At 40.4% G+C, this 24,957-nt stretch overlaps 1 long non-coding RNA gene across 1 annotated transcript in view; it reads left to right on the top strand.

The window, feature by feature from the left end:
• The window catches only part of LOC308060719, a 45,952-nt gene extending 22,068 nt beyond the window's left edge, over positions 1-23,884 (top strand). The window contains exon 2 of the long non-coding RNA XR_013926862.1: positions 259-23,884. This is a non-coding gene — a long non-coding RNA (uncharacterized lncRNA). The remainder of the gene's footprint in view (positions 1-258) is intronic.
• Positions 23,885-24,957: the final 1,073 nt, after the last annotated feature.

Genomic DNA, 24,957 nt, shown 5'->3' with positions numbered 1-24,957 from the left:
TGACATCACACATTGACTTCTGTGTATCCTGTAGCTCTCTGGTGAATTAAACTTTTTCTAGCACTCGAACCATGGCTCTTACGTTTACTCCCGATATAAGGTAACTGCGCTTGATAGGACAGCCCCACCTCCTCTGTTGTTTGTAGTCAAATTATGTCATGATTGTTCCCCATCCTGTGATTTCTCATGTGTGCTTGTATTCTCTCAAGTACTTATGAGTTTGAGGGGACTGAATTTTTTTTCACTTTTTTCTTCCAGTGATTGATCCCAAGGTAGCCAGAAGATTTAATGACCTCCACCTGTTTTAGCAAAGAGAAGAAATGGGGAATGGAGACATAATCCCTGCACTAGGGGAAGGCGGCATTCTAATATAGCAATGTTAGTGGAAACTATCAAAGCTCTCATATTTCTATTGTTATTGCATAAAACCAATAAAAAAAGTTTTGCTCACAGATTAATCTGGATAAATCTGCTAAAAATTCCATATTTCTGAGTCTTATTATGGCATGTCAAAAGCTTAAGTAAGCACAATAAACTCTAGTACTTTCTTTGCAGGTTGTTATTGTCAGTGGGCTCTTGATACCACGCCAAACCAGTAAGTTCTGGTGCAGAATGGGTGTGGGAAAAACACACACTGAGATCTGCATTTAGCACATTCCAGGTCAGCTGGAGGAGATGACATACACAAGGTTCTGCCACTGACTAGGAAGCTTTTGAAACTAGGTTCCCAACCTCAGTTCAGTCATTGACCTGATTCTTTCCCTGTTGTACCTCCAAGCGTCTAACTAGCTAACAAGTGCAAGAGAGGTTGTGGTGCTGCAGTGTGAATGTGTGAATTACAGGCTTACTTCTGGAGGAACAGGAGGCAGGAGCCATCTCAGTCTCTGCCTGTGAGACTTGACAACTGTTGCAAGCAGTCTGAGGTATGAAAGGACAGAGGCAGCTACTTGGCAGGAGAAATGAACTGCTCAAAAGAAGCACTGACTTTTCTCTGCTTCTTGTACAGTTAATGTTTCAGACTTTGTACAAAGGCTCCCATAGCAGCCAGAGCATCTCTCTCTCTCTCTCTCTCTCTCTCTCTCTCTCTGTGTAAGTATGCGTGTGGGAGTGTGTGTATAGGAAACAGTCTGCCTAAGACACCCTTTTTGTCTGTGAAAGGAAGTGTTTGAATTAGAAAGAGATTCTTCCAAGGATAAAACATCAGGGACAAATTTATATATAGCAGTAGAAACTGCTTTCTGAACTTCATATAGGAAGGAGTCTGAGATACAGATTTTATAAACAGACCCCTTTGGATCTCTGAGGAGAGGATTTAAAAAGTCAAACACATCCAGGCCATGCCTATAAAAGTAAAAATTGCACTGCCTAGAGCCTTTTAAGCAACAGGCTTATTTCAAACAACAGAAGACTATGGCTGTTACTCTTTCTCTCTCTCTCTCTCTCTCTCTCTCTCCATGTAGACACATATTGGCAAAAATAACCTCTGACTAAAGATGCTGTTAGTTTACTGATTTTATTGACTATATCTGTAAGATCCATGGCTGAAATCTTCAGTGAGAGGGTAATTCATTGACACTTGTTGCTGAGCAGTAAGACAGGCAAGTCAGATATCTAGAGATAAAGACCCCTTCCCTTCCTATAGCAAAAGGAATGATCTGGATGGGCCAGGCATCTTTGACTGTCACTTAAAGGAACAGTTTGGGTCACTTTTCTTCCATCAGTTGAATAAATGAAATTAATGCACCTGAAAACGAATAGTGAAAAGAGTAACATGGAAATGAACAGTTACTGCAACACGTATTGGATGGAGACTACAGACAGCAAAAGACAAAAGATGCTGGAAGGGTCTGCTCAAAAGCAGGACCCTTCTGTGAGAAGGATGTAGGATCCTGTATGCCACTAACAGTTTGTAAAAGGACTGTAATGTTGCAGGACCTGTTGGGATGAGTGATGGCAAGATGAAACAGGGTGGCAAGCAACAGTGGTGATGTCTGGCAGTAGGCAGTGAAATGAACACAGCAACCATAAACAGCAGGTGCCACAAGAAGCATCATAGAAACTGATTTTATGGTCAGCATCGTAGCAAGGAGTTCTGATCTTCTCTGTATTACATAGGCCAAGGTTGTGAGTTTGACCTGCAATACAAAGAATTTGGTTTAACCCTTTTGAGCTCAGTTTGCAAACGTTCATGTATGAATGCCCTGAGAGTGTTTATGAGTCCCCGGGTTAGTAGCTGGGCTCCCACAGAGCTATGTTTTAACTGTCCTAAGAAACAGACAGTGACTACGTGAACATTTTTGTGCTTTGCCTCCAAATCACTTAAAACCAGGTAAACAACTCATTGTGTAAACACGCAATTAAGAGTTTAAAATAAAATATGATACTTACACAGGAAGAACTGTTGGATTTACAAGGAACAGTTCCTGGAAGCAAAAAAGATTTGAGTCATATTTCTTTGCTGCTATTGTCATATATTTGGCACTAATATCTCTACTCCTGGCCATGGCAGAACTAGTGATGGCATTGCTGCAGTATTGACTTGTCTTTGATGCTGCCAGTGACTGTGCAGCAGAATGAGGTAATTTGCAGAGGGGAAAAGCTGCTGCAAATTCTCTTTTCCCTGCTCACTTGCTTCTTGTTGCCAGGTGATTGGGTTGGGTGCCATAAGTGGGATATGTAAATTCAAAACTGGTTGATAAGGATGCATCTGAAGTCTGTGGGGTCTCTGAGTCTTATCAATCATGCCTACAATGTATGTCTTTGCTTACCCCTAGTCCTGGCCATGCCATGGAGCGGGAGATAAAGACACAAAATGCAACCTCTGGTGAAACTCGCAGAACCTTTGAGTTATTCCCAGTCACTTTCAGAAAGGCTTCTTTACACAGTCCCTCCAAGCCAAACTGCTCTGCTTTTCCTAGCACAGTGGGAGCTAGAGATGTCTACAGGTAAACACAGCCAGAATTGGAGATGTTTTTCCCCCAGCTCCCAAATCAGACCCCTTTATCACTAGTCAGCCTTGAAACTTTCAGCGCACATCACCTTTTTATTCTGCAAGGCACACAGAGAGTATATACAGGACTTGTCTGCTGCTGTGTCATGACAGCTTCACCAATTCACAGGAGGAGTCATTAGCCAACCAGACAAAAAGCTCACAGTCCTTCAAGGGGAACATAATCACTTTCCTCCACTTTTGTTCTCTTTTTTTTCTTTTCTTTTTTTTTTTTTTCCCACTGGATATATTTCAAAGAAAAGAAAAGAAAATTTTACAAGCGTTCCAACGGCTTCGCTAACTGCTGCCTCTCCTCCAAAAGGCAGAAAGGGTTAAGGTTGCGTGGCCCTGGCCACTTGTCAGATTTGGCATGCTACAGCCAACAGCTGGTGGAGGCAGTTAATTAGTCCTGCACCCTGCTCAAAGTTCAGTCTTTACTGGCAGGGAGAAGTAGGCTGCACCAGCCTGCTTCCCTCTTTCAATTAACAAAAGCCTGTGCCATCAGATTACCTTGGCAACGTGCCATGGCATCCGTGTCATTTGCCTGCCTGAGCTTTGCCATGGCAACAGGAAAGCTAACCTTGCCAAAGCAGCATCTGGTCTATGGGTGGCAGATTACCTGCCAAACAGATTTACTAGCTGCGAAGTGCTGCTGACTGCCCCGAGAAAAGAGAGGAAGGGGGGAAATCTTGTGACAAAAAGATGGTTATCCATTTTATTTTTTCTTTCTAAGCAAAGGTTTCCAGAGGTCCAGCTGCTGATGTGTGGATAGAGCATGTCTTTATTCTTTCTGGGCATGAAAGCCATTAAACAAATTAGGCTTTATCTTAGCCACAAAGTCCTCTGGGCATTACAGAAGCACAAGTCTTTGTCGAGGACTAATTTCTATTATGCAGTAACCAGGCTGGTCTTGACAGAGCACTGCTGGTTTTTTATTTCATTTCATCACATCCATTTTGCTGTGTTGACACTAGAGATATGTGTGATCCAAAAATCATGGATCCAACTGCTTATAAACTACAGGGAAAATCAGATCTGAATGTCAGCATCACATCTAGTTCCAGAAGCCTACAAAACTCAGGGATGGGCAGGAGCAGATTCATAAGCAGTGTGAGATTATTCCAATGGACTGTGCTCTCAGTAGAGACTGAAGCTTCTGGATTCATTGAGGGCAGAGAAATAGACCGTAAGGAATGCAGGACTGGCTCTCTCTCTACCAAATCACCCTTGAAACCAAACCATGTTGCAGAGGAAGGCCATCAAACCAGTGGCAAACACCCAGTGGTTCCTCTGTTTGGGGAGACAATTCCTTTCTGACTCGTAACTCAGTCACTCCTTTAAAACTGAGTTGCTGTGACAAAGACATATTAATCAGCCTCTCAAGAAGTATTTGAATGCAAATGCAATATGATTACCACTATGCAGCAAGGAAGGAAGGAACAAAGTTCCTTTCTAGTCCCTCCTTGGTGATTAGTACACTTCTGAAACATGATGTTTCTCTGAAGCAACAAATGCGATCAAGGAAAAGAATTATCATCTTATTTCAGCTCTTCTTACGAACTTATGCATCTTCTCATAAACTTTAATTTCTTATTCCAGGATGTCCCTATCCCAGTTTCTGGCTCTGAGGCCTTTACACACTGAAGTAGTTCAATGAGTGGTGGTAGATACAGATGGAGCAAGCAGAGAGTGAAGTTGCTGCAGTAGTGGAAAAGTTTGCTTCAAGTTGGAAAGCGAGGCTGGTCACCAATGCTTCACATCCTCAGCAAAGAGTGCCATAAAATTCTTTAGGTAGTCAATGGTCTATATTTTTCTCCTCTCTTAGGTTTAGGTTTCTAAGGGATAAGAGATACATTTGGAAGTGTGCGCATGCATGTGTCTCTCAGTGTCACGTAGAACTATGCTGTGCTGAGAGAACAAAATCAATAGCTAAATCTGGACAAAATAAATTGGCTAGCTAGCACATATTTGAAAGACTCTTGGCAGAAGGCTAGCCTCACAGATCAGAATATAAATAACTGGAGGGTTCACCTCTTGTATCCATACCAAAAACAATCGTAATAAAAAAGCAATATAAAGCAAACAAACAATAAGAAATCTTTGTTCCTTAAGCCTTTTAAAACTCAGTATGTAGAAGGATGGTGCACAAGGGACCTATGCTGCTCCACCACATCACTTTGTTACCCAAATATTCATGCCTGTACACTGACCTACAGGTCAGTGTTGTAGTTTGGTGCACTGCATCCATCTCCAGCGCTCGCACAGTGGTTACTAAACACCACTTCACACCATTTGTGTCTGCTTGAAGCTAACAGGCAACATCACCATGAAAGGGGGTCGTCCTTATTCATAGGGTAGATGCAGGCACAGAGAATCAAGTGACCTCCCCGTAGTCACAGAATTGCCAGAGTGAGTACTAGGCCATGTTCTCTTTTGCTCTGCATCCTAACAAATAATTGTACCCACTTTCACCCTTTCAGGTTCTTCTGCTCATAATGCACACAGATGACTGCAGTAGAGATCAGAGACCTGAAGCCAAATCCTGCTGCCCATCTTATAGCTAACACAAGGAGAAACTCCGTATTGACTTGCTGCCGCACTGGCTAAGATAAATGCTGAGGCAGGTGTGAGACAGCAGGCCAAGGTCAGGGAGTAGCAGCAAAGAGAACAAGAGGAACTTAAATGTCCCTGTGAGGGATTGTCTGCCGCAGACCCCAAGGGATCAGCTGTGCCCAGCAGGGATGGGAAAATACAGCTGCCCTAAGGACAGCTTGGCCTGGCAGCCCAGAAACTTCCAGAAGAACCAGCCTAGTGGCTGGAAGCTTTCAGAAGGAGCTGGTCTGGTGGCCCAGACCCTGTGAAGGGGTGAAGTCTGTGGCTGCACACCCTGAGGAGCTGCTGTGGGACATGTCCTCTCTGAGGACCTTGACTCCTCAAGGAGCCCAAAGCACAGCCAGCCAAGCACCTGGCACAGTGAGTGTCTCTCTGAGTGAGCATTTCTCCCTCAATCCTGCACATTTTTCCCCTTTGATTTGATCAGCTACTTCCAAAGAGAAGCAAATTGTCTGTGGCTTGTATATGGCTAGCTGCTCCGTGAAGTGACAAGACTGACAGAGGCTTCATCCTGCATCTGCTGTGGGACTCATCACAAAGATGCATCCCTCGACCAGACATCTTGAGCTTTCCATGCCCTGCCAGGATGAGGAAAGAACAGAGTCCTTCCAAAGAAAGTCTCCTGTCATTTTGTATCATTTGTGGTCAAAAGTCAAGGATCAGCCACACTGATGAAAAACCTTCTAACTCCAGCTGCTGGTATGTTCATGACTCCTTTCCAGATCCCAGACCTTTACAACATGAGAATTTCTGTCTGCAAAAGACATCTGAGGCTGGATGAGCCTATCTGGGGTTTTTTTGTTTGTTTGTTTGTTTTTCCTGTTTTCAGTAATGGTCAAAAAGAAATTCAGTAAAGTAAAAAAACCTGCAGTAGTTTCCCCCCATCTTGTAACTTATGGGCTAAATTACATTACAAACCAATGGCTGGAAAGTTACCAAAACACCTTGAGGGTACTAGAGAAATCCCACTGAGTTCTCCAACCTCTGTTCAAAGAGACCTCAGGAGCTGTGGGTGCCCTATATAAGGTGTGATGCCTTAGAAGCAAGGTGGGAAGTGCTAACACCCAAACACATCACACTGGTCCTTATTTTGGAAAGAAGACGTTAACATTAGTGCCTAAAGCAGAACTGGGTTCTTCCTGGATCACTCAACTTCAGTGTCTAGTCCAAAACCTGTAGTGCTTAATAAGAAGACTCCTGTTGACTTTTGCAGCCCTTGGCTTGTGCCCTGCTAGTCAAGCTCCACCTCTTACACATGAATTCTGTACAGTACTAATCAGTAATTTATCATTTGAACTATTGTTTGAACTATATTATATTGAACAATGTTGTTTTAAAAAAATAGCAGATAACTTTGTATTTTCCAGCTATGTGTATTGTTTTCCTGCCTAATGGGGATCTGCTCCATTTAGTCCTAAGGTGATAGTGGAGTGAAAGAAATAACAGCTAGAACCTGCACCATTATATGTTGTCTGCCTCTTTCTGTGACCTACCTGTAGCCATAGCAAATTTGTGACAAAATGAGAGAAGGAAGCACACAGACTTCTGGTTTAGTCACCTCTCTGTGATCAGAAGTATATGCATTGTGTATGTGCTTCAGAGGAGTAGAATTGATCTGAACCCCTGTCACCTCAAATATACTGCTAGGCCATCCTAGGAAATCCTAATAAATCCTTCTGGCCTAATTGTTAAGCTCTCCAGGGCACGGGCACATGGACAAAAGCAACATGCTAAATGGCTTTCAGAATGTCAGGAAGTCTAAGAAGCTGAAGCCAAATATTCATTATTGCTGAAGCATTTTTGTTGGAGGCTTGCTTGTGCTATACTTTATAAGAAAGGCTTCATTGGGATGCAGAAAATATTCCATCATTTACAGGGCTGGAGGGTCACCACACTACAGTCAGTAGGAAGTCACAAGAGAAATTATCTCTAGTATGAGGAGTGTTTTCATATGCAGGATTGAAACTTTTGCACAGTCTGAGAACACTGTTTTACATCAAATGATAATACCATCTCCTATGTGGCACTCAGTTTGAAGCGATTGTGATGATCCTGTCATTTCCAGATGCTGAGAACTGACTCAGCAACCCAATGAGTCGTCTCACGTTAGGATCTCAGATTAGTAGTCCTCCTCTATAACACAAGTTATGATTTGCTGCCAAGAGCATGTCCTGGACGCCATCCCCACTGCTGTCAAAGTTTTAATCCAGAAACAGGTCAAATCCAGATGGTGCATTAGTAAATGTTAATGTGTTTTAATTATTGGGCTATTTTTAGAAGGTTCAGCATGTTGTAGTGCCTGGAAGTAGAGCAGAAACTAAAATCCAAGTGAGATGCTTCACTCCTCTTGAGATAGGGAGATGGGTTATGTGCCGTTAACACTATCAATGAAAAAAAACCCAAATAATTTCAGTTCTAGGTTTAAAAGCTGAGTGTCAGCACAGAGAATCTACCTCAGAAACCAGCGCTTCTTGTTTACTTGTGTTTCCTGAATCCCAGCAATATTGTCAAGTAACAGAACTTCTCACTCAGTCCTTTAATGCTATTGGTTCTATGTCCTCCTTCCTCCAATTAGTAGGACAATGAAAATACTGATTATTTTGACCTTCAGAAAGTTATCAGGAATGTTTTCTTTGTGAGTGAGCTTGTATGGGTAGAACAAATTGAATTTTCCAGGGCAATTACTCATCCCTGGTAATAGGTAGAGTGATGTAAACGAATATCAGCTCCCTCAACCCCTGCCTCAGACTTTTCTTGTGTATTACAAGGTCTAAACAGGATCATCTGGAGGCTCAGATTAGGCAATATTTGCTAATGTTGGTTGATGCCCAGGTATCTAATAAAACATGTAAATGTCTTTGAAAGTCTGAAGCTATAGGCCTAGATTTACTGGTTATCAGCTGCAGCTACTAATCATGGTCCATTTCTATCTAATGTGTGTGGGTCTGGTTCTAGGCTCTGCTACATATTTCTTGAGTGTGATCTTGAGCAAATCATCTGCATTCTGTATCTAACGTGTAGCATAAGAAAAGCAATACTTTATTTTAATATCTCTTTTAATGCTTTTATGTGCAGTGCCTGGCTATAGAATTTTATTCATTTGATGCTCCTCAGTGCAACTATAACAAATAAAAATACTTCTTTTCTGAAAAGGAAAAAAAATAAAAGGATTCCTTGCCTTTTTCTCAGCATGCTACTTGTGAATCCAATCAAGGTGCAGGCATTGCTGATTTTTTCCATGTAAATGGCAGCTTCCATTCAAATTAATTCTTTAGGCAGTTATCAAGTAAGAAGTGCAATGGGGGCCAACATAAACCATATACAATGCAAACAGGAGAAGAGGCTGCAATGAATAATCTGGCCATCCCAGGTTTCCTGCCCTGTGCCTCCATCCAGTCCCTGGGATAATTGCAGAGTTTTGCTTAGGCTAGAAAAATGCTCGTCTTGCAGTTGCAAGCATATCGTGTTGGATTTCAGTTTTATTTTTAGTCAAGTGGATTTGCTGTCTCTTGTCAGCTTATTGTGTTGTGTTAGCAGGGACATTTGAACAGAACAGAGTTTTGTTGGCACTCCAGTGGGCTCTTGCATATAAAATCAAAGTTCTTTTGCTTACTTCATGTTCTCATTCATTCATTCAGTGTCTCAGAGCCTGCCAGCTCTGTGGGCATGCAGCCAGTTTTGCATTTACTACTGGGTTTTGTGCTGGCTGCCAGTCACAAAGGATGGTGATAAATGGATTCAGCAGCACCTATTAGGATTAACTGAAGGCTTAAATGCATTTTGAACCCTCTTACTGCCAGAATTAATTATAATAAAATTAATTATGCTATGTTAGCCACTGAAGAACAGGCCAAGGTGAGGAAAACACCCACCTTAATGTTTACTGAAGCTTGGACCTGAAATAAACAGTGGAATCTATAGAACACAGAACCCAACATGCTTACTAGGCTCATATGCATAAATGCAAGCTCTTTGCACTGCTTTCAGTCATCTTTAGATTTTGGTCTCAGAGGCTTGTCCTCCATGCTGGCTTCAGTGATACAGGTCAATCAGAACAGTGCCCATATGGTGATCTGCAGAGCAGCTTGGAGAGAAGAAGAATCCTCATATTTTAGCAAAAATAGCTCAGTTGGAATCCCACTTACTGTATTTCATGGTATGGCCTTTGGAATAAATATGTTAATAGAAAATTCAGTGACTTGATTGCTTTGCAAACCAAAGAGGTTCTGTTCAGCTGACCTATTGATCGTAGTAATTCAGTTCAGCCTTGTGTTGAAGAACAGCTGCTGAAAAACAGTGTAATAACATATGGAAACCCTGAAACTCTCTCCTGTCAAACTAGCAGATTGTCAGATAGCTGATACAGTAGAACCCACCATGGTGGCACAGGGATTATGAATAACCTTAGTTAAATTCTGCTAGGTCCATACAATATCATACCTTGCACTTATGAACTGTGCTATTGGATTGAAGCTCCCTTTTGAAATGAGGCATCGATGTGAGTAACACTGGCAGAATCTGGTCTAGGCTAGACAACGGGATGCAGGTTCAACGCTGATGAAATGACAAGAAATCTGTGACAGTCACAATGTCCCAGTAAATGACCTGACTCCTTCCTTTTGTGCCTTCTTCCACATTCTGATCGGATGTGAGACCCATCTACAACATACAAGCAATCAAATTTCCTTGATCAGAAAGCTTACAACTGAAGTGAAGACTTAAAAGATGGAGGAAAGAAAGGAATAAAAATAGAATAAAAACAGGTTTTTAGAAACATTACTTAAAAGTGAATGGAATGTCACTCTTCCCTGCAGCTCCTCAATCTAATTCAGGCAAGGAAATAATGTATTTTGACTACTTCAGGGAAGGGCCTGATTAATTCATCCTTTCCAAAGGCTCATCTATAGTGCATACTATAATAAAAAATCAACTCCTAAGACACCACTGTCAAATGCAGTAGTTTGTATTTCTGAGCTATCTCACACCATTCATTTCAGATAAAAGGCTGCTCTCTTCACTCTTGTTCAAATTACAAACAATTCTGTGGTTTCTTGTAGTTGTCTCTGCAAACTTGCCCTTAGTTTGCCCTGTCTCTCCTGCAGAATAACATGGTATTTGGTAGACAATTAGAACTATTCCCCACTTGGATATTAAATTATACTGCTTTGCCTACTAGTTGTGTGCTGCTCAGAAAGTTGCTACAAAGCATGACTTGGCTGAAGAATTAAATAATTGCTAATATTTTTTTAGCTGTAAAATTGAAGCTAGATTAAGTTACATTCTTTTTTAAAAAATTTTTTCTGTCCACTGTAATTAAGTGGTTTACTAACAGACAAAACATTCCAGCTAAGCAGAAGTCTGAGAAACCAGCTTCAGGCCAGCTACTTGAAACATGTACTTGAAACATTAAAGTCAGAACTGTATCAACCATGGGTTCCCTCTGTATTCTATAAGGAGATATAGATCTATCTGTTCAGGGTCCTTCAGTATGATTATGATTTGAATCTATATGGGGAGTGTAGTATGGATTAAGCTCTCAGCTTATGGTACCTACCTTAGGATGCTAAAGTTCAACAAGACAGAAATCAAGCCAGGATGTGGAGACAAAATGGAATCTGTCAGCCAGTGCATGAGCTTATACTCAAAATAGACCGTCTATCCCCCACCTTTTGGACTGAGCGCTCCATGATGTGGCTCTTCCATGTTCTTATTTTCCCACCTTAGCTTGAGACATCCAACTCTGACATTTTGCCTTCCTTTAGATTATCCTTTGGGACCACGCTGGACATCATCTGAGAGCTGCATGATAATGCAGTGCATTTATTTGTCCTTGCATTTAGCCCTATTGGTATTGTACCCGGTTTGCAACACCGTTCTGCTTCTTTTGGAGACTGATGGTAAAACATTGGTTTAATTTCTTGATTTCTCATGTTTATTCCTATTCTTTTTCTTTTCTTTTTCTGAAACCCACCGTATTTAAGAGATTCTGTGAGTGATGTTTGTATTGCAAAACACAGCTTTCAGATTTGGAGCAACCACCTGCTAAATAAGAGCTGTACTTTAAGATGAGATTCAGCTGCAGACCACAACCCCTCTTGCCCTTTCCCTCCACATCCTAGCTGTGATGCAAAGGAAGTGTGAGGAAGCGGAGCACAGGGAAACTGCAAAGCTCTCCATGACTTGCTCTTGTCTGGACTGATAGATTTTAACTCCTTCCAGATCTTCATCAGAATGACTGTAAATAAGTTCAGGAAAAGGAATCCTTTTTGAAAAATTAAGAAAACTGGGACCTTCTTATCCCTACCAGACTCAGATCTATACAAGATTCTTCTGCATGGCATGCATAGTCTGCTAACATGGGAACTCCTGCACACACAACACTCCTGACATCTTCCTAAAACACTGAAGTGTACTTTATCTTTTACAGCATAAACAAAATTGATATTTTCAATCTCTCCTATAGCATGTACATAGTTCAAAGGATTTCCTCATTGTTCCCCATTAATAGTTTGCTGTTTCTTTCAATTATCATACATGAATATCACGTAGCACACTGGAGTTTCATTCTTGGAATCCCATAGTCTTGACTAAAACTATAAGGTCAACAGAAGAGGCTGGTGTGTCTACTTTTGAGTCAAATCATCCTGAAAGTAGCAAAAAAGAGAGGCTAAAAATGCTGGCACTACTCATTTTGGAGAGAGGAAGACTGATAGGGGATTTAATTGAAGTTTATGAAAATCTGAATGAGTAAGAGCTGCTGTTCACTAAATCCTAAAGTATTCGAACTTGAGGGCATTCACTGATACTAGTTGTAGATTGCTTAAAAAATAACTAAATAGAACAGAATAGAATAGAATAATTTCAGTTGGAAGGGACCTACAATGATCATCCAGTCCAACTGCCTGACTGCTTCAGGGCTGACCAAAAGTTAAAGCATGATGTTAAGGACACTGCCCAAAAGCCTTTTAAACACTCACTGGCTTGGGGAATCGACCACCTCTAGGAAGCCTGCTCCAGTGTTTGACAAGCCTCTTGGTAAAGAAATGTTTCCTAAAATATAATTAAGGGGTGGACAGCAAACCTCTGGAGTTGTTTGCTATGTGAGGTTTTGGAGGCAGCACAGTTTGTAAGAGAGTTAACAAACTAATGAACAGCATCCAAAACAGGTACTAAAAACAATCAACAGGGATGCACCCTCTAATCCTTAATCCATTGACTGTGGATGCTGGGGCTGGGGCAGCAGGTAGTAGCTGTGTCCATGTGCTCATTCTAAATGACCTTTTCATTGCCATTGTAAATTTCTCACATGCAGTTTCACAGGAAGCTTCACTTAGAGCCGATGTATTTAGTAACTGGTTTTGTGCCCTCTTGTGCTTTGCTAGTTGTCCAGATAACAGCAGGTGAACAATGGTTTGTTTAGCCTGCGAGATGATATTCAAGCATTGGTTGTTTTGTGCCAAGTGCAGCATCTCATTTCCAAGATCCTCCAGAGTCACACATGAATCATTTCATAGTGCTCAGAGCCTTGGAAGAAATTCTTATACTCAGGTGGACCTATATAAGCCATGTAGACATGAATAGCATAAGGCTCCTTCCTATTCTCCTTTGGCTTCTTCTTACCCTTTTCATAACACCAGTAACCAGCTTTTTCAAGCCCCTCTTGCAAGTGTGCACAATCACCTCCATTTGTGCAGAACTTCCGAGTAGAATACTGGCCTGGATGGACCATTGGTCTGACTCCTTAGCACATGATCTGACCCATAAGCACATTTTTAAGTTCTTCTGGCATTCAGCTTCTTTCATCCACCTGCAACTTGTCTGAAGTTCATTTATAGATTTCAGTTAGAAATTGAGTGTGTCTTGACAAGGTGGTTTGAAAATGAAATTGTACGGTACTTGGGTAGGTTAATTCCAGGTCAGAAAGTCAAGGTGGCAGCTTCTGAAAAAGAAATAAGGGATTAGCCACTTGCTACCTCCAAAATATTCTGGGAAGATGACCACCCAACATTGCTAGTCATAGGATTGGACTATATGGCCCACAAGATGACATTAAAGATCAATAGGACAGAGGTTCTTTGGGGGGCTATATGTTGTGGCAAGGGGTGCAATTCTTGAAGCTTTCATTTCTGCAAAACCCCAACTTTTAAGCAAGGCAGCGGGGTCAACTCATAAATCCCTCGCAAGATGACACAAACACCCTATCAGAACAAAGAAACATTCTATAATACTCAGCAGGGTATAATGGAACATTTTGGCTGAAAGTGAAGTGATTAACAATGCAACAAGCAATTATGCCTGATGTTCAGTTAACAACAAAATAAACATGATAAAATATGACCACAACATTTTGAATCAAAAGCTCATAGAGAGATACCATTTGCTTCTACATCTTCCTCTATGCAAATAGTGCATCGTTAGCAAAGTAATATCCATGTGTTTTCTGCCACTATTTAATTGCATGGGAGGCAGTTAAGCAGATCAAAGAGCTCTATTAACAACAGATAACCACAGAGCAAATATGATTAAAAGTAATTACAGAAGGAAGTAATCTGCTAATTCTTAATGGTTCTGAGGACTCAGAGAGGAGTTCTCAAAGTGATTCTCATCACTGGAAATCGGGGTGTTACTGCAATTACATATTCACTTGTGAATTACATACTCACTTGTGACACGATTCAGAAGTGGGAAAACCCTTATCACAAGTTACCCCTTTTTTTTCTGTCATCTGACATCTGATAAAATTTCCCAGACCTCTTTCATTTCTAACCAGGACATCTCTTCACCTTCCAGGCAGCCTCTGGAAACAAACCGTTGCCATTTTCCTCACCCTTCCTTTCCCCACACATCTTTTCTACCTTAACAACTAGACTTGGATATGATTTGTCACTCCTTCCACTCTTGCCCTTCTCGCTCCACCCTAATACCTCCTTCCTTTCTTACCTCGCCTTTTCACTTCAGACATCCTACAAACGTTGCCCCTAATAAACGTTCTCCCTATGACACTCCTCTTTCTCCCTTCCCCATACTTTGCTCCCCCTTTGCTGTTCCCTGTCTTCACTGTCACCAAAATGCACATGGCCCCAGTGTCTTTAAGTGCTTTTACAAATTGTTGTTTGATAGTGCACAGATTCTAATGGTGGCTGAAGCCTCTCTGTATCACAGTGCTGCTGACATTAAGGATCTGTTGTGGTTTAACCCCGGCCAGCAACCAAGCGCCACACAGCCACTTGCTCACTCCCCCTCACCCAGAGGAATGGGAAGGAGAATGGGAAAGGCGTGTAAAACTCAAGGATTGAGATAAGAACAATTTAATAGGTAAAGCAAAAGCTGTGCGCACAAGCAAAGCAAGGCAAGGAATTCATTCCCCACTTCCCACGGGCAGGCAGGTGTTCAGCCATCACCAGGACAGCAGACGTCCATCATGTGTAACGGTTACATGGGAAGACAAACACCATAATGCCAAATGTCTCCCCTTCCTTCTTCCCCCAGTTTCTATACTCAGCATGACGTCATATGGTACGGAATATCCCTTTGGCTAGCTTGGGTCACCTGCCCTGGCTGTGTCCCCTCCCAATTTCCCACGCCCCTCCAGCCCTCTCGCTGGCAGGGCCCAGGAAACGGAAGAGTCCTTGATTTAGTATAAACATCACCCAGCAACAACTAAGAACATCAGCACATTATCAACACTGTTCTCACATCATAGCCAAAACACAGCACTGTACTAGCTGCTAAGAAGTTAACTCTATCCCAGCTGAAAACAGGACAGGATCACAACTGGAACCAACAAAAAAGCTCACTGAACCTTCACTTGGTCTGAAACCAACACTTTTTTTCCCCCCCCCAGCTAAAATTGGCATAGTTATTCAAAATTAACCTCTTACCTTCAGAGATGCACTGTATGTATTTAAATATATGTAATCCTTGCTGTCCAACCTCTTTTTCTTTTTCTTCTCTATTCTTCACTTGCTGCTCAAAAATTTCATTTCCAACTATTCTTGAATCAACAAAGTATTTCTGCTCCAGGCCTGAGATCTTGTCTCTGCTAAAGCCAACAGACCAGTGCTAGCACTGTCTTTATCAAGCCTAGAAGCCTAGTGTCAGAAAGCTTAAAAATAACAGAGGCCAGATTCCTAAATTTGTATTAGCACTTAGAAGTGATAGATTCTCTTCAAAATTGTTTACATGCCTAACAAGTCCAGCTCCACACATGTAACTGATGCCTCTGAAAAAAACCCCCACAGCTAATTATGATGCCTTCCCAGAAACCAATGGTTGGGAATCTGCTTTGCTGAAAAGACAGTATGAAATCAGGACAGTCCGCTTCAAGCTTAAGCATGTCCATTTAAGTAGGAGCATAAATACCTAGGGAAGGAATAACCGGTCCAGCATGAATTACCATCTTCTTATGATAATCTGTTGAATGCTCTACATCTAGTATTGTTATCCAGATTAATGAAGAAACTCTGGGCCTTTGCTCTTCTTCCTTAAGGAAAACTTAAAATGCCACTTTTTGCTTTCAGTTTTGTCAGATTATTTCTCTGATTGACTCTCCAATTTTCTTGTAAGAAAAATCTTGAAGGTAATTCACTGGCTTTTGAAAATCAAATATTTGAATTAGGGGATTACAGTGTTCTGTCTCTGTTCTTAATTTTTGAGGTGTCTAGCTTTGTTACATGATCTGATCTTTGCAGCCAGACCTTTCTCCCTCTCCCAGTAACGCTTAAGTGGTATTGCCTCCTCCACTTCAAAGGGGGACCACAAGGTAAAATACATGTACTTCCCATAGTCTCAAACAAACAAAACACACTCCTGCAACAATACAATCTCCTGATTCTCACCCCAGTCTACTGGCATCTAGACAATCCTTACTGCCTTTTAGTTGTACTATTGCTATCACAGGACCTGCTTAAAGACCTGAGATTGTGTTTCTAAAGAGATGTGGGGGGTAATAGTTTTCAGGGTAGGATAATTACCAGGATCCTCCCTAATTAATTAGCTGATCCGTAATTTTGTCATATTCAGTCTGTGCCTTCAGAGCTCTTGATCTGCAGGGTGCTCTGGAAGAAAGTTTCTCTCTCATTAGAGAGTCACAAGTTTTGCTTTAGGTACGCTGTGCTGTGCAGGAGAAGGTGGTTTACAGGGTAGGTGAGGTTCTTTATTAGGGGCTAATGAACAAAATTCCCTCTGCAACTGAGTGAAGAAAGGTTGCCCAGTGCTTGTTTGGGGCTTATTTACCAGGCTATTTCTAGACCCTGAATGAGACCACTAATTTGATCGTGCCTCAGAGTACCTACAGTCAAAGCCTTTGCCCTCATGTAAGCAAGTGGAAAGAAGGAGATGCCTCAAAGGGCCGTTTTAAGCACTTGGTTACCTATAGCAAAGCAGAGTGAACCTTTCCTCCCCCGGCCATCCAGATTTTACAAAGTTTTGTGAAAGGCTCTGCAGATCCTGTTAAAGATGGACAGGACAGCTCAGCCATCTGAAATGGGGTAAGACCATACTTGCCTGCCCAAGCTACTGACAGAGGAATGTCCTGCTTCGTGTGGTACACATGGTGTATAAGCGGTTCCTGTTACCAGAGGGCATAGAGATTACTGTAATAACAGAACCACAGAGCTGCTGAGGTGGGAAGGGATCTCTTGAGATCATCTACTGTGAGTCCCCTGCTCATGCACGGTCAGCTCATGGTTTTTTCCATTTTCTCTTTGATAGCCAAGTTAGTACTAATGTCCTTACACTAAATCTAGTAGCATTAAACATGCAATCATACATCTGCAAGATCACGTTCTTAAAAATGGTATCCTGTGTCCCAGGCAGTTTGTGGTCATTTTTAGGATAGGAGATGAAAGGATGATATGGGGGCGGGGGGTGACCAAGGAAAGGAGAGGGAAAATGGGAAGTCTGACTACACATTTCACTCCTATTTTCTAACAAAGCTAACAAGCAGGTGAGCTTTTGGACTAAAATTACTACAGACACTCCCTTGCTGCTTAACTCCTTACTTCAGCCTTCCACTCAAAACCTGAAATTCCTTTCCAGGATGCTTGTAAGGTAGTTGCTCTTTTAAGGTTAGGAAAGGTAGATTGCTTCAGCTGTTCTGGTTAGTCTGTGGCTTGCTTTCTTACTTTTTACTCCACAAAGGTGAATATTGTTGGCTTTCTTATATTTTTAACATTTTTTCAGAATACAACATAGTCTTACATTCACCATGCCATGCAGCTTGAGTAAGGAAAATAGAGCAATCCATTTCCATTCCTTCATGTGATATGCTTATCCTGTATTTGTGTGAAAAGCTGTGAAGTATGGGTGGTGAGAGACAGGAGACTTTTTGACTGAAATTTTAAATATTTTTTTATAAAAGCTTTTATTCTTGCTTAATTTGAATTAAGTAGAAGCTAATAGATCAACCCAGCCTAAAGGGTTCTATTGTTGAGTAAAATATACAACGCTTGAAGTTAATAACTATTTTTATAGCACATGTTACTACTGAAAGAAATAATGGATCCTTTTAGCTAATTTCCTAACCTTTATTTTAGGCACATGAATAAGATTCTTGATTTAAAAATAATGTTTAGCTTCCAACAAATTGACTTCATGCAACTGGGAGCTGATAGGTGCTTAGAATGTAGAATGAACAGGTGATTTATTCAGGTGCCTGAAACCATAATCCTGCAAAGATTTATGGTTTTTAAAATCAGGTTTAAGACTTCATTGTGTATTCCAGAGCCCAGTTTTTAAGTTCTTGTTTTCAGTATGCTGGCATTTTGATTAACCAATTGGTTTAACTTTCTTTTACTACAAGTTTGCAACATTTAATGCATATAAGATAGTCCATGATAAATAGCTGTGATTTTATTAGCTGATAGTTGGAAGGACATGACTGATAAGTAAGATGTCACATAAATCAGTGGCAAAAATGACCGACTTTGAAGGCCAAACATAGCAAAGCCTTAAATCTCTCCATCTTCTATAGATTTATTTAGAAATCAATATACAAATCAGAGCTGGGAAGCTAAATTCAAGAGTAATTAACTTTAGATCAAACTGTCTTGATACACTGTAAAATAGCCAGAACTTTGTGAACATAATTAACCCGTATTTTGTTTTGTATTCTACCACAGTGTGGACTAGTTTGAAAATGTGTCTGTTCATGTAAAAAGAAGACATCTTGCTGTCATTTATATCACAGTGGTGAAGTAACTCAGCAATCCAGTGTAATTGCATAATGAACACAGAAATGTCGATTTCTAAAATGTTTAAGGGGAATATTGTCTGTTGTACTACTGGAAATCTTTGCCTCTCTGCCATATGTGTGTTTTTCTGAACATCACTAACAAAGCAGAAATTCTTGGTACAGAGATGATCTTTTCTGAAGCTGTTCTCTTGCCTGCTGTTGATCTCTTTCTTTCATAAACCCCACTTTAAAAAATAATAATCAATGTCTAACTGAATGCCTAAAGCGTGCATTTGAAAGTTATTTTCCATCCTCTGTAAAGCAGGAGCGGGTATGTATTTATTTATGTATTTATTTATTAAGTGGGATATAAAGAAGGAAATGGAAGTTTGTTATATGCCAGTTTCTAGCTTCCTTAGTGGCAAAGTAAGATGGGTTAAATCAAATCACACCAAGTCTCATTAACATCCTTAAAAGGTAGGAAAGTATTGTCAGCCAGTGGAAAAAATCTGAGATAAAGCACACACAGAACTAACTTTCCAGGTATTGCGGGTACCCAGAATTTCAAAAGAAGTAAAAGTGTTGATGAATATCTCTGACAGTCAGCCCATTTGTGTCTTTCCTAACATCACACACAAAAGCTTGGGTAAAAGCAGATCTGCTGAATGCTATGCCTACATTTTATCTTGTGGAATTAGCTTTTTCTGCAGTTGTTAAGCCATGTTACCAGGGTTAGAGACGAAAAGTCTTAACTTCACTTTCTACTCGTTGTACTTCAATTAATTTTGAGCTTTTTGCGCACAGCACCTCTTGCTGGAGAATAAAATGCTTCCTCCTAGTTGTTTAATGCTCTTTTCTTAAACAAAAACCAGACAAACAAACAAAATAATAATCCCCAAACCCCAACAGAACCCAGCTCTGAGATTTTAAACGGTGGGATGTTTCCTAGCACAAAGGTCTTATGTACAAAGGGCAGTTGTATGCTCGCAGTACTCATAGGAACAAGTCAAGCTACTGCGAGTATCCCTCAGCCCTTTCTTATGTAAATGCAATTCACCGAAAATATCCTAAATGTATTCTCTGTGATTTTCTATTACCATTTCCTTTGTACAGTTCATGAAATGTTCTGACACAAAAAGGCATTGCGCTGCCAGCTGTAAGAGCACTCGGCATGGAGAATACACCCCAACATAAGGAAATACTGATAAGTGAGTGAATCCATGTAGGAGAACGTCACTTTGTGTGTCTTCTCTCACTGCTGTTGCCTCCTGCCAAGCCCCAAGAGATGTCTGATACCTTTTATGCCAACTCTAGAGTTAAAAGGGAAAAGCAGGCTGAGGTCTGTGTAAGTTGTAAATGTAACTCAGTCAACTGGTGTATAGATACTCCAAGACAGAGGCCATCAAATGCAGCAGGCAGAGAAATACGGCATCTTGGATCAGTATTTCTGCCAAGTTCCAGGAATACCTTACCTATAGAAATGATTCATATTGGAAGTCAAGGCAGAAAACATGCTTTTCCACTAATGACACAGTTTCCTTTCTAAGGATCAGAGCTTTTGTACTGAGGCACATTTAGGGAAACTTAACGATTTAGGCTGTCTTCCCCAAAGCCGAACAATTGTTCACATGCTAGGACTTGAAAGAACAATGCTGCCTAGTGAAGCCTGCTGTAATGCACATATGGATCTGGGATAGGCGCCCTGGATGGCAAATTTGTAATTCAGTTTATCATTAACAAATTCCTATTCTTTAAGGGAAAGATGAAGTAGGCTGAAGAGCTACTTAAAAGCAGTCTTAAGACATCTGTAGTTGCCGTGTGTCCTCAGTTCTGCTTTCTGAGATATTTCCCACATTAAAAGTAAACAGGCACTCCGAATAAATTCCAATGAACAGTGGGAATTTCTGGGAGGACTGACAAACTTCAGGGAGCATGACCCTTAAGCTCAGGTGATGGGGAGTGCTGGGAGTTTTCAGTATAAATAGCCATGGTTATTTTTCAGTAGCATTTCATTTCCAGAGAAGTAAATTCCTTTGAAAATATTCACAAACTTCTGTGACTCGTAAAGAACTTTTCCCTTATTGCATCATCCCAGTACTTGGATATAAGTACTTACATCCTCAGAGAGGCAATAAGTACATTTTATACTTTGGAAAAATAGCACTAAATGTTCTAAATCAAAGCTGGAGACCTGCTTCCCCTATGCTGAAGACAAAAGAGAAAGGCTGTGGTATTTTCCAATGCTAAAGTTAATTGCAGTGGAGGAAATGTCTCTGGGTTGATAAGGTGGTAGGATAAAATAAAGGATAAAAATGGGATGATGGTATTACACAATAGATGGAGGAGATAATAAATGTTTTGTATTCAGTACAGAAGCCACAGTCAGAGCATGCTTTCCCGATGAGTTAACTCAACTTCAGAATAAAGTGGCCTGTTGCATCAGGATGTCCTGAAAACTGTCTGCGGAAACATGCTAGTGATCGTGTGGATGGAATTTGGCTCATGGGACTGAGTTCACATCCTGGTAGTACAGGGCTGACATCACTGGAGTGAGAGATAAATACATTCACTGCATGTTTTTCCATGATGAATAATATAACACAGTTTTGTGACAATTATTATCCAGACTTTACTTACAGCATTGCAAATGCTGATCTACAGATACATGAAACCTAATGAGTATTAGTCTCCTGGAACACTATTCAATACTATTTTGTTAAGTTCATTGATGTTACAGTGTAATAAATTAAATCTTCTGGGTTCGTATGACAAACCTTAGCCCACTGTAGAAGCCTCAAATGTCTACTGAAAGCCACATTTTCAAAAGCTCAAAAGCTTCAAATAGTATTAGGTATCTGTATTGCTAAGGAGAGACAAATACAAGATGGGGCACTGAGAAATAAAAGCACTCCAGTCGAATGAATGCTTTTTAAAAGACACTCCTGAAGGGTGAATGGATGATGATGTGTCGATGGTTGGAAGTTACAGATTATTTTACCTATTCCATTTCTTATGTTGCTACAGCACCTGATACAAATTTTTGTCAGATATGAAACAACCATCTTAACAGGTTATTGCTCCATTCAAATTGCTGATGTCGTCTTCCGGCTACAGTATCTGCCACTGACAATTAAGTGGAGAACACTAGAAGTCCTCATTTTTGCACCAGCTGAGGCAGGACAAGAGAAAAGATATATAAGTGGGCAGTAATCTCATTCTAACAGTTACTGTTGCAGAGCTTCTATTATTAGATTTCCTCAGGTGGAGATCAAATATTTTACTCTTCAAGCCTCAACTGTTATAGTTGAACAACGGATAATAATGTTACTTGCAATCTTTGTTTAAACAGTGTCTAGGAACACTGAGAGACACAAATATCTGTTTAAAAAAATTGAATGACACTTAAAAAAATGTAGATTGCTGAAGAAAATGCTGGCTGTCCCAGGAAACACAGTTGGTGGTTTGGCTCTCTTCATACTCCACTCAAAGCATCTATGCATCCAAGAAATTTCAGTCAGTACCACAAGACATACACACTGTCACTAGGCTTGTCTTCACTTGTGCATTATTTAAAGATAATATCCTCTTGAAATTATCAATCCATTTCTCTTTTCTGTTTACATGCTTATATATACACAGATGAGCTGTGCAAAAAGTAGATTCTTCAGTTCTCCAGCTGCACTAACAACTACTTTAGATCCTGGTGAACATTTTTCTTTGTAAAAAAAATAATACTATATATATATAGAGAGAGATATATATAACCTTCTCAAAACTTTGTTAATTTGTTTTTGCATCAAATTTTGGTCATTTGGGGTGAAAATATTGATTTCAAGAGATGTACTCAGTGTTCAAATAATTTTTGATTCTTTCTGTATTTTGATCTAAATTATTGAGGCTAATTAGTAACACCCCATTTTCTTTGCAATGCAGCAGGTCAGCTCCAAGACCTGTTTAGAAATGGAAGTCTATAAATCACATATTTAGCCTGTGTGCTGCTTATTTCTTTATCCAGACTATACAAGTTATTAAGCAGGTCATGACACCCAAAACTAAACATCAAACTCGAGCTGAATTTGCTACAAGTTTTGGTTGCTTTCAGACTCTTTTTCAGCAACAAGATTATTCACTGAAAAAAAATAATAAAAGCACTGTGTAGTCCGTTACTCGAATGTAATAGGACATGAAATTCCGCCTGGGTGAAACAATGCAGTTCCTTTTTCCTCGTCCTCTTTTGGCTGGTAGGTCTTGCTCTTGGGTATCCCGGGAATGTTGCTGCAGGACATCTTTAGCCTTTTGCCAGCTGAATGATAATTGTTTCCTATCTCTCTGAGCCCTGACTTCCAAGCATCCCTCCTCCTCCCCCATGGCCTGGATTGAAGCTCCTGTGACTGAGCTTCCTGTGAGGTCTCTGCAACAACCCCAAGGGCCTCTTCTGCCACCATATGTATGTAATCACAAACTGAAAACTTTTCTGCTTCTTAAAACACAGGGCTGCCATGTGAGATAACTATCTACAGCTATCAGCCTCTCACTGAAAAGCATTCAGATGCATCCTTATGCTCATTTTTTTAATAAGCCTATTATGCTTTTTTCTTTTTTTTTTCTCCCCCCCCCTCCCCTTACACATTGGTATTAATATAATGAAGGATCAAAATTAAGTATATCAGGCAAAGGTTCCACCTCAGGAACTTAACAGCATGCCAGACCTTCTCCATATTAAGAAACCTGCACCAATGCGTAACCAAAATCAGTTTAACTGCCCAAGCTGGCCAAGTGTAAACCAGGGGAAGCGACCTAAGCTACACTGGCAGGAAGAATCTGAATTATTTTAAGTCTATCTTATTCACACACACCTTAAATTGTATGAATGTATTTGCAGTGCAAGGACTTAAGAGCTCTAAGAGCTCTGAATCATAAGCAGCACTGTCCTAATTGGACCAAGTGAAGGACCTGCTGTTATCTTCAAGGCATCCTGGCATCCTATTGCAAGGATGACTTGGTTGCTCATGAAGCTGTTGCAGAACCACTGAGGTTAACAGTCTGATATTGGAATGTGGCCAGAAAAAATAAAATTAAAGTGGTAATAATTTAAACTGCAAAAAAAATATGCTGAAATAAAAACTGTGCTGGTTCATTTGCTTGAAGGAAAGCTGAGACACGCTGCAATGAGGGTGGGAGCCCCATAGGAGTGTCCCCCCTACCTGGGGTGGGACCCCTGTTGGGTACTTCTGTGTGTGAGTGATGCCAAAATAAACAATAGTTTTATAGGAAACAGAAGCAATTTTGTTTTCATACAGTAGTTAAAATCAGCTATCCCAAATGAATGGAGAGGATGAAACCAATTTAGAGTCTGGCCAAGTAAACACATGTTTTTAACTTACAAAAGGACCTGTGTTTTATTCTACCATTTCTTCTCTCAGTTAAGTGATATCTCAGGATGACAATGATGATAATAATAATTACAATAACACAACAACAATAATAATGATAATTTTAACACCATTTTGGCCATTGAATGAAGTAACAGTCGTATGCTTCCAATTTTTAAATGTGAGTAATGCAGCTGGTCTAGGTAAAGCTATGACCTGTTCATTCCAATAATTTACAGATCCAGATCCAATATCCAGAATAAATTAGTTAAAAGAAAAAAATCTAATCTACAGAATACGAACTCCTAATTTAAACCAATGCTAGGAATGTTGCATTAAGTATCCCCCAAATCTAGGAACATTTCAGGATTTTGTCTTGGAAAAAAATAATGCAGTTGTGAGGGCATTATACCCAGAAAATGGAGATTACAGAGTTATACCTTGACCCAGCACAGACTGCCTTTGTGAGGGACCTCTGACAAGTCAGGATGAGCCACACTTCAAACTACCTCAGCTTCCATTTCTTCTATATTCAAATTCTGGTAACCTGGAGTAAGAGGGTGGTGGTTTGTTTTTTTTGTTTGTTTGTTTGGTTTGGATTGGTTTGTTTGTTTCCCCTACAAATATGTACCTCTCAATTAAGATCTTACACAAGATTCACATTTTAAAACATGCTCTACATTCCCACTGTGACTTTTACTAAGAAAAAAATGCACTCAAAGTGGGCAACTGCAGTGCAATTTGTCCTGCAAATGTCACCTTAAGTATATTTACACTTTCATCCTTTTCACAACATGATTTTTTTCAGC

This window comes from Falco punctatus (assembly GCF_963210335.1).
Source record: "Falco punctatus genome assembly, chromosome: 3".
Classification (NCBI taxonomy): Eukaryota; Metazoa; Chordata; class Aves; order Falconiformes; family Falconidae; genus Falco; species Falco punctatus.
The sequence above is the reverse complement of the archived record's forward strand: the minus strand, read 5'-3'. Positions and strand labels throughout refer to the sequence as shown.